This window comes from Triturus cristatus, chromosome 7, assembly GCF_964204655.1.
Source record: "Triturus cristatus chromosome 7, aTriCri1.1, whole genome shotgun sequence".
Classification (NCBI taxonomy): Eukaryota; Metazoa; Chordata; class Amphibia; order Caudata; family Salamandridae; genus Triturus; species Triturus cristatus.
The window spans coordinates 630,775,046-630,789,808 of NC_140590.1; the positions used below are offsets into that span (position 1 = coordinate 630,775,046).

The 14,763-nt window shown below is 44.6% G+C and overlaps 1 long non-coding RNA gene across 1 annotated transcript; it reads left to right on the top strand.

The window, feature by feature from the left end:
• The first annotated feature begins 3,897 nt into the window (after nt 1-3,897).
• Nucleotides 3,898-5,751, top strand: LOC146810257 (uncharacterized). Its single transcript, XR_014965649.1, has 3 exons — nt 3,898-3,989; nt 4,184-4,287; nt 4,483-5,751. It is a non-coding gene; the product is annotated as an uncharacterized LOC146810257 (long non-coding RNA).
• Nucleotides 5,752-14,763: the final 9,012 nt, after the last annotated feature.

A 14,763-nucleotide genomic window follows, 5' to 3' on the forward strand; every position in this document is an offset into this window, starting at 1 on the left:
ACCATATCAGCACGCCTCCATGACGCCGGTATCCAAGAGAAGGCCCTGGCCTGGACCACATCCTTCCTCTCCGGCAGAACCCAGAGCGTCCGCCTCCCACCCTTCCACTCCAAAACCACGAGATCATCTGCGGCATCCCACAGGGATCCTCCCTCAGCCCGACGCTGTTCAATATCTACATGGCACCTTTCGCCCATGTCGCACGAAAACACAACCTCAACATCATCTCCTACGCCGACAACACCCAGCTGATCATATCCCTCACCGAAGACCCCCACACCGCCAAAGCCAACCTCCACAGAGGAATGAAGGCCTGCTGGCCTTCAGAAGACTCCTCAAGACCTGGCTCTTCGATCAGTAGCACCCCCCCCCCCCCTTCCCAGCGCCTTGAGACCCTCTCGGGTATGTAGCGCGCTTTACAAATGCAGTGATTGATTGATTGATTGATTGAACAAATCCATGGCTTTATCCATGGCTTTAGAAACCATTAGGTCCAATTTTGATTCTAACGATGAGTCCGAGGAAGACATAATAGAAGGGGTAAAGGATTAATAAAGACGAGTGTTTAATTGAAACTTGTCTTCCCTTTAAAATAAATTAATAATTTGTATAAAAAATTATTTAGGTTTTCTAATTTGTGTCTTCCTACCTTAATTTTCTCCCTTTCCTCTTTTTTTATTTTTTTTATGATACAGTATTATGATTATTCCTCATAAATAGATTCGTGTGTAGATATCGTTAATAGTTGCCTTGATCGTTGTTTGGAAAGACTAGCAACTGTTTATTTGGCAGCTATGACAACCACGCATGTTTGTTACGTGCGTGGTTGTTATCTAAGGTTCATTCCTTTAATTTGTGCTCGCGACGCGCGAAGGACGACGCGTGTCGCGGCGGGGGGAAGGAAGCCGATGGTGCTTGCACACTGAGTGGGTGAGAGCAAGGGAAAAAGCCCTGAGGGGCGGAAGGCAAGATAGGTGATAAATCTGCCCCGGTGCGGGGGGTGCTCGTGCGCGGCACGAAGGCACGGAGGAGGGCGTGGTGCGCATGAAGCGCATTGCTAGGTAGCGCCCGCGATCTCACGAGAGGCGCGTATGTCTACAGATTTAATTTCAAAATGCGCATGGGGAGAAAGCGAACGGAAGGTAACAGTCAAGGGCAAGAAAAAACAATCAGGCAAGCAAAGAAAGTAGTTGAAGGGTGATTTTAAGGAAAAGACAGCAGAGATGTATCATACAAATCTCAAAGGAGACACACGTCTTAGATAAAAAAGTAAACAAACGCATGGTAGGGTCAATAGGACCCAGTCATGCGAGGTAAAGATAAAATAGTTAGTTATAGCGTGAAAAATACAAATTTTCTCAATAAATACATAAGGAGAAGAACAACTAATACAATGAGGGTACTTATCTTATGAGCAACAGCAATAAAGAAGGATGATAGCTGTGTGCTCATGGACTTTATACTGTTTTCTAGAATGTTCACAAGTTCTATGTTCTCTTCATTGTTACTGCTGAGCTGTGGCAATAAAGGAGAATTGCATAATGTTGGCCTCTGTGTCATGCCATAAAATCCTTATTCTAAGACATTTCTTTCAAATATTCCGTTGTCTATTTCCCACCCTGCCCCGCCATTACACCCCCAACGCCCCACTGCTTCTACCTGCACCAGCCGCTGCAGTACTTCACAATACTGTTAGCATGAGGAAGATATGAGGAAATGTCAGACAAGTTACACATGTATATTTTCGATTTGGTTACTTTTCTCTCTTCTCACCTATTGACACATTCAGCCAGAGTACAGACAACCACAGTAGCATAGGTCCCTGCATCTTCTGGGAGGAAACAACATCATCAAGAGCAAGTCCCTCACTAACTGGTAAGTCAAACTGGTCAGGAGATGGTCAAAATGCATACACTGTCAGCAGACAACAGAGGGACATATAGGGCCCGGATCTCAAAGGTAACCGGAGATGAAAATCTATCTTTACAACTATTGGAATTCTTAAAGGACATTTACATTTACATTACCTCTAGCAAATGACATTTGTGAATAGCGAAATACAAAAAATAAGATATTTAGGCTCATCAAACCTTTGTGATTTGGGAACATTACATGTATTCCATCAACAGTTCCAGAACTGTGAACTCAGTCCTGGAATCGAGTGCCACAACAAGTCAAAAAGGAGTCTCCACTGTAATGTAATTGATTTTGTAGACAAAATCTAGAAATTCAATATTAACAAATATAACAATGATAAACAAGAGGTGAGATTCAATTTGTCAGGAGTATTGAGAATGTGTCCAGTGTCCAAATTATAATGTTTTTTCAATACATGAAATTGTCCAGTCAACCCAGCTGGTTATATTTGTTAACATCAGATGGCATGTTTTTTGGCCATAAATAAACACGATTGTGTACCTTACTTCAGGAATTGTTGTGGTGTTAATTTGATAGACGTTGCTTCTAGGCAGTGGGGCCATTATAAGTTGAATGTGGGATCACTCATGATATTTAGTGCCACACACTTCTGCAACAGTAGTGCCTACACTGCTTGTGCTTATCCTGTGTGCCTGAAATTGAGTGCATCACATGTGGCAGCTAAAATGTAAAGTTGCAAACACACTTATCATTGTAGGTCCAATTATGTCATCTCAGATTCCAGTACCCCTATTGACTTCTGCTACAAGGTTGGCTGTGACATCTGGTCAGGGACCACACACTGGGCAGGTGCGGGCCATGGTACGTAAACCCAAGAATTACCTGAATGTTCATGAAATGAGCCTTTAATCTCCGCTGTATGTTGTACTTGTTCTACACCACTGTTGTCCTGCATCACAACATGCCTACATGTGGCATTTAACCTCATACCAAATCACACCATGGTGGCTAATGAAAGGATGACACAAAATGTATGCCAAGTGAGTGAAGAATGGACATAAAATAGTATATAGTGTTGTATGAAGTGAACTAGACACAACTGGATTGTAATTAAATGATATGAAAAATCTTTTGCAAAATATCAATGGACAAATCCTATTGAAATTGGTGTGGATGAGGGTCGCACTGATGCCAGTTGTGTACTTTTGTGATGGATGTATGGGCTGCTAAAGTGAATCTCTTGGCTTAAAAGCACAACGCCAATCCAGTGTAGGCGGCAACCATCAAAGCTTCTCAACTTACTCACAATGTGGGATCCTAGTCAAATGTTTCATTCTGCTTGCCTCCTCTTCTACTGTATTCATCTATATAAGTGAGTGTATAATATATGAGGTTAAGATGTCTGCTGTACAAGATATCATCCGTTGTCAGCTAGGCACTACCATTATGTTGTAAATTGATTATGGGAACAAAGTACAGTCAAAGGATGGACATAACAAATTTGTGACCTCTCAGTCCAAAATGAGCTTTGTGACTTCATGTATAGGGAAGCACCAATGAGCCACAAAATTTACCTGACTATTGCACATCTCACATATGAACTCTGTAATGCAATGTTTGATCTGATGTGCAAATGTGAAACTGGTCAGGATGTACACTCCTTTCGACTTGTCAACAGACAACACCATACTTATGAGGTGTGATGGTCTTAACGGTGAAGGTGTAATCAATGTAATGTGGAGGCATCCTGATTATTCATCCCCTTCTTTCAAATATCAGTAACCTTTTCATACACATTTGTCTGTTGATGTGTCATCTCATTGATGTCAATGTTGTGCGGAGGTAACAGCTGACAACTATTGCATGTGAGCAGGGGCCCACATGTAAAGCCCATGAGGTAAACATGCTGCACATTGGCCAGGAATATCATATCAATGGTTACTGAGAATGACACATTCATATTAGCTCATAGCTAATATCTGGTGTATTGAAATATGGATATGTATGTCTCATCACAGCTGCTGACAGGATGACACCAGTGCAGCGTACAACACCATCCTGGGGAAGGCAAGACAGTGCAGCAGTGAAACCCTCTCGTACCTGTCAATCAGGTAAGTTTGGTGTGAAGTGTTTCCCTATCATAGATTCCAAAATCATGACAAAGATTCAAATCCCCTTTTGCATAGAATCTGTAATCGGTGTTTACAAAGTTACATACATACCATTTCATTTTTATAAGTGTCACATGTGCCTGTTGTAAATTAGTAATACAGATCATTGAGTATGGTGCCACTTCTTTCTCCAGCTGCTGTATCGGGGACCACTTCATCAACTACACCTCTGAGGAGTCAGGTTCAGCAGTTGACATCAGGGGAATCTGAAAGGGACACAAAGCTGTGGCTGGAGCTGGTGAGTTTGCATGTGCATTGTACATCTCCGTTCAACACCTCAGTGCTATGGTGTGAGCTGTCACGAGTAGGGGTACCCAAACCAGGTCACATGTGCTTCACCTGTTGATGCCAAGTACAGTAGAACCAACCCTTGTGTTGCACCACATCTTACACTAGGTCAATTACCTATCATGTTGCAACCTCTGTGTTCCAGGTGATGACGATGAGGAGGATGGACCTTCCACCAGTGTTGGGCGACGAGCAATCAATGGGGAAAATCTACTGCTCCTGCAGGTAGTAATGTCGGCTGCAAGTACTGTGCAAGAGGAGGAAGATGAAGAATCTGAGGAGGCTAAAGAATTTGACAATGATGAAGACTATCTGTCCATCCTCTCAGAGTATGACAATTCAGATTCCATGGCCATAAAACTTCTCACATTGGCCAAATTTGGCAAGGCCTCACACCCTCCGCCCAGCAAAGTGCGTCAGCCTCCACAAAGATTGCCTGTCCTCAATATAGAGCTAACCAGCCACAGCTAATACGCACCCCAACACATACATCACTCCCTCACATCCAGTACAGACATGGTGGTTCCCCTACAAACTCCTCCCTATACAGTGCATCCCAGACATTCTCTCCACCATCTTAGGGAAGTACCAACCCTGTTGTGGTGCAGTTATTCCCTGGGCACCATTCTCCTGTTCACAGGCTTCCACCTGCCACCCTCCCCCTGCTGTTGGAGCTGGCAGTCTCATCCATGGACGACCTCTGCAGAGAGGGCCTTTACCTGGCCATGGTGGCCAGTGGGAGCAGGGCTTCTTCCAACAGTAGGCAGATGTGAGGCAGGACATTCGGGCCATAGGAGCTACCCTGTCAGACATGTCTCAGGCCCTGCAGGACATGTGCCAAATCCCTCAGGTAGTGGACAGACTGACCCAAGGTTTGGACAGGATGGATAGATCTTGGCAAGATATGTCCAAGAATATCAGAGACATGATATCCATCCAAAGGGAAGAGAGTGCAGGACACCATGCCTTGGCATTAAGATGATGGAGGGCATGCTAAAAGTGATCGAAAGTCTCCCTTCACAATCAACGCAGGAAGGGGAGCCATCACATCTGCCTGCAGCATATCACACCCACACACATGACCACAGCAAGTGTACACACCCACCACCGCCCCTACCAAGGCACTCCCCCCACCTACACATCCATCACCAGCCCCTGAACAGGCACTACCACTACCTGCACAACCACCCCCTGTCCACGCACAAACACCAACTGTACAGACACCATCCACCCCTGTACACGAACTTCACCCTGTACAGGCACATGCACCACACCAACCTGCACCCCGCCGACAACCCAGACATAATCTCTCACAGCGATCCTCACCTGCAAATTTGCGAAGTCGCAAGCACGATCCCCACTGATCACATCCCAAAAAGTTTGTCCAGTGTGAATATTTGTAAATAAAAAGAGAATATCATCACAAGTCAAGACTATGTTGTGTATTATGTCCTGATAGGCAAATGTTTACCAATTGTGGTGACCTAGAGATGTGAGGATGTATGTGTGTGCGTGACACATGTTCAAGTGTAACCCCATCATTGCAACAAGCTCACATGTGCGGAGCAGATAACTCCCAAAATATATGTCCATATTTTGTACAAGACATTCACAATGAAGTTAAACAAGATAGAGAAAGTATGATTCTAAATAACATTTTATGGAAAAATGTGTGGGAGTAGAAATACAACAATTCACACTCAAGTACGCCTGGTATTGGTATACAAAGAGGGCTAGAGGCTAGAACATTGTCTGAAACTATTACCTATCAAAATAATCAGTAAGTGTGTGATGCAATGAAATTGCTTACATGGAAGGAATCCTTTTTAAGGACGAGAACCCTCACTCACCTAAGGGTGACATGCTTCATCATCGGGTCCCCTCCTCACACCCAGACTGCAAGGTCCATGGTGTGGGCTACAACTCCTAAAAGCGGGGAGGAGCAGAGGTGTTTTGATGAGCGATGGAAATAGAGTCAGTGAGGGATAGAGTGCTTGTGCAAATATAATATGTGGTGCTTGTTAAAACTACCTCCAGAGGGCCAAAATATCTTTATTCTGTAGGTCCAAAGGGGTAGAGTTAAAAGAGGACCTCACCATGAAGGGATGCTTCAGTCATCTCAAGAGTCACATCAGGGAGCATCAGGGGAACCTGTCTATATACAAGAGGCAAAGTAAATAATTGTACAAAAAGAAAATTCTGTCCAGCAGGTCAAGTGTCTTTCTGGTCATCCTCAAGTTGCGCAATGTCCAGATCCTCTGAGTCCGAGGCGGGCTCCTGGCTGGCCGGTGCAGGACCGGGCACCACACATGGTTGGGACACACAAGGAGTATGGGGGGAAACAGTGTAGCGCAACGGACAGAGGAAGACATAGAAGGTGGTGTGGGAGGGAGGTTGGGATAGGACAGACAACATGGCTGCACTCAGGGAATTGACACTGGCAGTGAGGGTGGCCATAGCTCGTGCATTTTCCTCTGGCATCATGCACAGCTCTGTACACATTTGCTGCATGATGCGAGAGGAGATGTCTGGCTGACCCTCACATGCCCACATCAATTCCTGTGGAACATGAGGGGTGTGGTGCCTCGGGTTCAGAGCCGATGTTAGTGTCTACGTGACAGCCACGATGAGGGAGACTGGTTGCAGGGGATGCAGCTGGATGCAGCTGGATGGAGGCCCCGATGGAATGGGGTCCTCCAGAGATAGGGAGGGGCTGATGGCAGGCCCAGGTTGTGTAGTGGCCTGCCCCAGGGACACATCACCAAAAGAAAGTTGTGTATGGTCCGGGGAGAGTAGAACGCCTCCCCCCGGCCAGATGTGTCCAGTTTCTCCCCTTCAATGTCCTCAGCCTCCACCCGGTCCGTAGCACCAGAGGTGTCTTCCTGCTCAGACCGGGTGGGCGCAATCTCCCTGCCTTCTGATGTAGAAGGTCCCGCCTCATCCTCTTCTTCCTCACTTGTGGATAGAGGTCGGGCCGCCAGCGCACCAAAGATGGCCTACTCTGAACCGTGTCCTGCTGTTGGTCCTTTTAGCCAGCTGAGCCCACTGAAATGTAAGACAAATAATGATGTAGTGGTTGTACATGTCAGAACAAGACACATACCTAGATGAGCCAAGGACAGACTTTGTTCTCCTCTGATCACACTATACAGTTGTCAGTGATTAGGAGCTTAAATTATGTGTATGTTCACTGTCATCTCCTAATTTGAGTTGGACATGGACATCTCACTTGAAGTTTGGTGGCTTACACATCTGTACTGACCAACCCTCAGCTTTGGCATTCTTGTGATCTGTGTGTCCTATTTTTTATTTATTTAGATAGTGCAACTAATACCCTAAGGCGTCTAGGCACTTGGCAACTAGCCACATGAACACACTGATGGTTTAACTGAAGGCTCTAGGTCTAAGTTGGAGAATATAAGGTATATAACCAAGTCTTTAGGCCATTCCTGAAGGAAAGCAGGTCGGGTGCGTTTTTAAGCTTTGTTGACAGATGGTTTCACAATCTGGTTGGGATGTTTATAAAGCTTTTACCTACCCATCTCTGGAGTCGGGGGTTGGGTACCTTCACAAGTTTATGAGAAGCGGACCGAAGAATTCGAGATGGAGTATACCATTGGAAAAGATCCGTCAAATAGTCAGGGCCTAGATTATGTAGCGCCTTGAAGACCATGCACAAGGCCTTGAAATTGATTTGTTTTTCCACAGGTAGCCAGTGAAGAGCATTGAGGGCATGCTTGGCTGATGAGTGTTTATATATGCCACAGAGCAGCCGGGCCACCGAGTTCTGAAGAACCTGCAGTTTCACCAGCAGTGCCTTATTTATACCAACCTTGAGCCCTTTCCAGTAATCCAGCTTAGCTAGAACCAGTGCTGCCACCAATGTTTTCTGTCATTCTGATGGTATAAATGGAAAAACTTTCCTCAGAATTTTCAATGTGAAAAAAGTGGATGAAGTGAGCGCCATCACATGGTGGGAAAAAGACAGGGTAGTGTCAAAAATTACTCCCAGGTTTTTCGCCTTGGTGGTTGGAATGGGAAGAGGACCCAGCTCCGCCGGCCACTAATCAGTGAACCAGAAGGTTGTGTCTCTGCCAAAAAGTAAAACTCCGTTCTTATTAGAATTTAACTTGAGGCAGTTCTCCGACATCCATCTGCTCAGTTGTCGCATACATGCGTTAAAATTATGTGCTGTGTCATTGTTATTATTCTAAATGGAAACAATAATCTGGGTATCATCAGCGTATGACACCAACGAAAAGCCGCATGATTTAATCAATCTGGCGAGAGGTGTAACATATACATTAAAGAGGGTTGGGCTCAGGGACGAACCCTGTGGTACCCCACATGGGAGCCCAAAGCAGTGGGACTTGAGACCATCCACTTCGATGAATTGTTCATGGTTTGACAGGAAGGATTTGAGAAGTGAGAGGGCTGTGCCTGCTATCCCCATTTCCTGAAGGCAATTTATCAGGAGGCCGTGGTCTTCCGTATTGAACACATCTGACAAATCCAGCAATATCAGGGCAGCCGAGCCTCCTTTGTCAACTGCGCGCCTAATTTCTTCTGTTGCTGTAATCAAGGCCAGTTCAGTACTGTGCTTGCTCCTGAAGCCATACTGTGTTGAAGCCAGGATATTATTGTTATTAATGAAGGCGGACAGTTCTTGGTTCATATGTTTTTCAAATATTTTTGCCGGTAAAGGCAAACGAGAGATAGGACAATAGTTGACTGGATCAGTTTTATCCAAGTTGGATTTCTTTAAAAAGTGGTTAAATTGAAGTTTCCCCCCAAAATGTTCAGAAATGTCCCAGTTTTGGTGGCTAGGTTGACTAATTCTGTGAGTGGAGCAACTGTCTCTGTTACAGTGTGGATTACCTTGGGGGTGCAAGGATCTAATGGTGATCCAGATTTGGTGGCCCAACGAAGTTTAGTGATTTGCTCATAGGAGACAGGCGAGAAATCTGCGAGTTGTGACCGTAGACCATGGGTGTCTGGGGACTTTTGGATCTATACTTGCTGCATCAGATTGTGAGAGCTGAATGCTCTGGTCATTTGCAGAGCGTAAGGTGAACGTATCATAGATGGTAGAAACCTTTTTGCAAAAAGAGGATGCTAGGGTGTTGCATAAGACAACACCCTGTCACTACTACATAGGCAGCCTCCAAGCCCAGTCTACAAAAGGAGATCAAAGAGAGTCCAGATGGTATTTTAATGTGCCTGTGATATGAAGTCTCTGCACTTTTACTTCCGGACAAATGTTATCTGCTGTGTGACATTGTATGAGACAACACAAATGCCGATTGGGGGGGTCACAGATCCATATAGGGTCTGGGCTATTAAGTTTTCTAAGTTGTGAGTCTAACCTTTTCATATTCCCTCACAAAAGCTGACAATCCAGTGCCACATATTGACTTCGAAGACTGCTCAGGTGGTGCTGTACACTGGTGAACAGTAGTGGCTTGTTATTACAGCTACCTGGACTTGAAAAATGGCATACAAGCCACTGAAGGTAAGACGTGTATCTGTGGACACACTTGGCGAAATTGGAAACACTTAAGAGTGAGGCAAGGATCTTAAAGTCTGTCTTGACTTCATGGCACATGATGATCTGTCTTAATCAGAACCCAAACTCACCGAATGCAATGCAAGTCACAGCATCCAATACCCATTGGCCTCTCATACGCACACAGGACAGTATCTGTACCAGTCCTCATCCAATGTACACATCAGTTATGATGCCCTTGGTTAACTGTTAGTGGTGCTGGCAGTTCAAATTTCTGGACAACTGCACGTGTGGCTCAATTCCCCAGTTGTCATAATAAAACTACCCCTCCTAGAATGCACTCTGCCCTGACCAGTCAATGTGCTACAGTGAGCCTTTTGCTTCGTGATCACTGCTGCATAGACGCACATTAGGTAAATGGGGGCATGGGACACATGATGGTACAGCTCTGTCTTCACTCATATCATACTTTCAGACACATATTGCATATAATGCACTTACCAGGTGTCTGCTGCTCATGCTCCTCCAGCTGAGCATGGAGGGTCGGCCAAACTGCACGCAAGACACTCCTTTTACAGTGGTGAGAGGCGGGGACGATACACATGGTGCTGGGAAGACTGGCCCAATAGCTCCTCAGCCTTGTGCAGGGCCCAGCATTTTAGGTCCTCCCAACGCTTGTGGCACGCCCTGGCCTTCCGGATGTATACTGCTCAAATCAATTGAACAGAGTGGTTTCAGTCATACAAGGTGGTAGTGGAGGACAGACTAAACACAAACAAAACAAAGATTATGGTGAAGGAGAGCCTTCTAGTAGGCGGTCAGGTGCATAGTAGGCTGCTTTCATGGGCACAATGTCAGTTTCTGTGGAATCCGTCCGAAACCTTGGCTTAATTATTTTGTATAATTTATCTTTCATGCTACAGCTAAAGAAATTTAAATTTATCTGTTTGTGAATCGTTAAAATCCTAAAGAAAATGTTTCCCCGGGTACCTAAAGACAGTAGAAAGACGACAGACCAAGGAGTGAATATTTTGCTCAAGGACAAAAGTCCAGCAAAGTCAAAATATGTGTGGACATGAGGCTTCCTAACTCACAATCAAAAGGGAAATGTGCATCACCCCACATTGAATAAGATAATGACAGACACCAACAGAGCCAGCAATTCTCAAAACAGACTCTCAACATAAGGCCCAAAATTACATGACCTAAGAAATTCAATTTTATGATGGTATTGTTGCCTCAACTTTGATGTATGACCAGTTGTCAAATTACCATCAAAGAGTTGCTGACATTACTCTAGGAGTCCTAACAGTGACCAACAGCTTGGTAAATACAAGCACACACCATGAACACCACCATTGCTGCCAACAACCCTCGAAACGCAGAATTAACACTTACATTCCACCAGGATATATACAAATTCGAAAGCCGTACTTGCATATTTTCTAATCCTTCTTCTCTGCAGCTAGGGTCTCAAAGAACCCTCAAAAATTCAAAGAGAAAAGATAATAAACAAACACCTAGCCACCCAGCTCACTGACACCCCTCTCCTCAACACAACTCAATCCGGATTCAGGCCTAACCATAGTACAGAGACCACCCTCCAGCTGGATGAAAATCAACTACCTCAAACTCAACACAGACAAAGACACTACACTCTGGGACTCCACCTGGTGGCTAACAGAACTGGGACCCACGTCACTCCCGGCAACTCAAGCAAAGAACCTCGGAATAGTAAGCGACAACCAACTCACAATGACCGGCTACATAAACGCAGTCTCCGTCTCTTGCTTCCACACACTCAAGATGATCAAGAAGATCTTCAAGTGGCTCCCCATCAACACTTGCAGAATTGTCACACACACCCTTATCACCAGCAGGCTGGACTATGGCAAAAAACTCTATACTGGAATCAATGTTTAACTGACCCCAAGACTCTAGACCATACAAGGCTCACTCTCATCCTCAACCTCCCACCCACACTCACATCAACCCACACCTCAAAAAGCTCCACTGCTCCCAGTCCACACACAAGCACTTTTCTTTTTATTAAAAGTTTTATCATTTTCACAAAAAACAATAGTACAGTGTAGGTCCATGTGTAACAAAGTAGCTAACACATAATATCTTCTATCCTGTTTCAATTGAGAGTACACAAGATATTTTATTATAAACAGTATCATGCACGTGGGTATAGGAACTCTACTCTTCATCCCGTGATGTTCCTGCCTGGCGAGTTTGTTCCGTCTGTGAACTCACGCATGTTTGTGCCAGCAGGTATGATCAGAGAGGTTGCCATATGTCAAGTGGTCTGGATGTTGGGGGTTGCAATTGAGCATAGAGATCACCATTAGTGTTGAGGTATGACATGCTGAATATCCAGCCTTTTGACGTCGGTGGCTGTGTACTCCCCCAGTGTAATGCGCACACACAAGCACTTTTCAAAATTCTCAGGCACATATATAAAGCCTTACACAACATTGTCCCCCAATTATCGGAAACAACCGCAGAAATCTCCACAGACGTACCAGACATCTTGGCTCAGCCAGACTCCTACTCTTGCCTCCCACTACGCATAAGAAGAACCAGATCTGGTGATCATGCCTTCTTCTACCTTGCTCCTAAAGCATCTAACAACCTGCCCCAGTACATCACAGCCTCCTCCTCAGTTCCGCAAGAAATGAAGACCTTGCTCTTCATATAGCCCTGACCCTGGCTCAGCCCATACAGCTCCTGCTTGAGTGCCAGGATACCCTCACTGGTGAATTGTGCACATACAAATACACATACAAAGAGATCAGCCCTATTACGCCTAGAATAAATAAGAGATACTAAGCTTCCTGGTTGTGATTACCTATGATATACTCTCCATCCCAAACCTGGGCGAACACACATAGCTCTCAAGCTGAGTGGATATAGGGGCCAGCCAGAGGCGAAGTGCCAGGAAAGATCAATAATGCCCTGAAATGAGAAATGGCATACTTTGACCCACATTGAGACATGAAAATCCTGGCAGATGCAAGCCCTACAAGCGCTGGACTAGTGCTTCCAAAACTTCCTAGAACCACAACCCCAATCTTAGATCACCAAACTTTGGTAGCCCATCTAGCTTTAACATGAGGCGGGCAATTTTTGTAATGTAACTAAAGCATCATGTGGTAACGTCATTTACAGACAGCACATTTTCCATTGAAATGGCCCTCAATTAGCACAGACATACAGTTTTACATATAAAATGATATTGCACACAAATGATCATGTGTGGAAATCGTATTTCAGTGAATATTTATCATTTGTGCATCACCAAGTAAAGTATCTTTATTTGTTATGATCCTATATAATGTTTTGTTTCGCTCGCATTTCAGAATTAGAAAGAAAATTCCTAATTTCCGCTTGTCTAACTGGTGAATGTGTACAGTTAATTTACAGGTATTTAACTTTTGTTGTGTGTTACAAAAATAATTGCATCCTCCTTCAATCTCCAAAAATGCAAACAACTCCAAGACTATTTTTTCAATGTGAGGTTTTTGTCTAGAGTTGAAAACAAGGCCTACTACCTATTATGACCCGCCCATCCCCCGAGCAAGCCACCAAAATGACAGCAGGAGACACCTGGGACACAGAGGAATAAGTGTCAGGCTGGTAGTGCACACCTCCATACCAGCAGCCATAAATCTGGATGAGGCAACTGCAAAGACATAAAAAACAGACCTCCAGATGATGAATTTGGTCTACCAAGCAAACACAAAGAAAATGTCTTATAGTGTAGCAAACACTGTACCCTTAAAATGCTACAAAAGCTTGTGGCCATCCTAAACATCCAACAGATTTAAAAAGCAGGGATGGGTTTTTGCTATGAAGATGCTGCCTTATAACACCCTCATACCCTAGAAAGAGCAGCCCAGCGTGCCCACAGTGGGCACCGATGAGTGGTCAAGATTAAGGCTAGGAATGCACTAGTTTCCTCAGAATAAACAAAATGATGAAGGAGAAGATTTAAAATGTGCAAGGTCACTGGCTTCTTAGACCTTCTAGAACCATTCTCAAATGAATCATTAAGCAGCAGGCTGTAGATCTATCTCAGCACAGACGTCTGCCTTTATTTAAACAGATCTGCTGGCGGTGGTAGACGAACACTTCAAAGAACATTTCTAGCTACCACCACTGCGAATACAGTTGCACCAAACTAGAGAAAATGCAATTAATCACAGGACGCCTTCCAAGTTTAACCTTGTTGTTATCTTGCCCAAAACCATAAGACACCCCACACCACCATGAGGATCGACCCCTCCAGGGCCTTGATAGGTGTAATGCTATTAAGAACGATATGTTTACCATTGACTCCATTTTGTATAACTGACTCCATTTTCTGTGCTGACTCCATCCTGTGTAACCGACTCCATTGTCTGTGCACACACGCAGCTGCAAGGTGAGGTGGGGATGTTTTTGCTCTTCACTTGTTTTCGCTCCTCATTGAGCAGAGTAAACTGGAACATGTTGCATGGAATGCCTGCTTGGTACCTTTCAGGGCAGAGATTGTTGTTGCCAGAGAAATGTGTGGAATGTACAGCTCTGTCTCGGAGTCAAAATACAGGGTCCTGGCCAGCTTCATGTACATAATCTCTAAGTTTCTCTGCTCCATGTATATATGACATGCGTTATTACTCTTTTTTTGTGCCTGTTACTTGATATTTGGGAGTCTGCATTAACCGATATATTTTGCCTTCTGTCTGAAAATATTGGATTAATAAATATGTGTGTGTTACTTTAAATGAACCTGAATCTGTTTTCTTACCTGACTTTAAGAAAGTGCTGGGTCTTGTTTTATTGCCTCGTCTTTTGGGAGTGCTGATTTATGTGTGTTATTTAAAGGTGCAGCAGTACATTTGCCTCCTCTCGGGAGTGCTGAGTTCAAGTGTG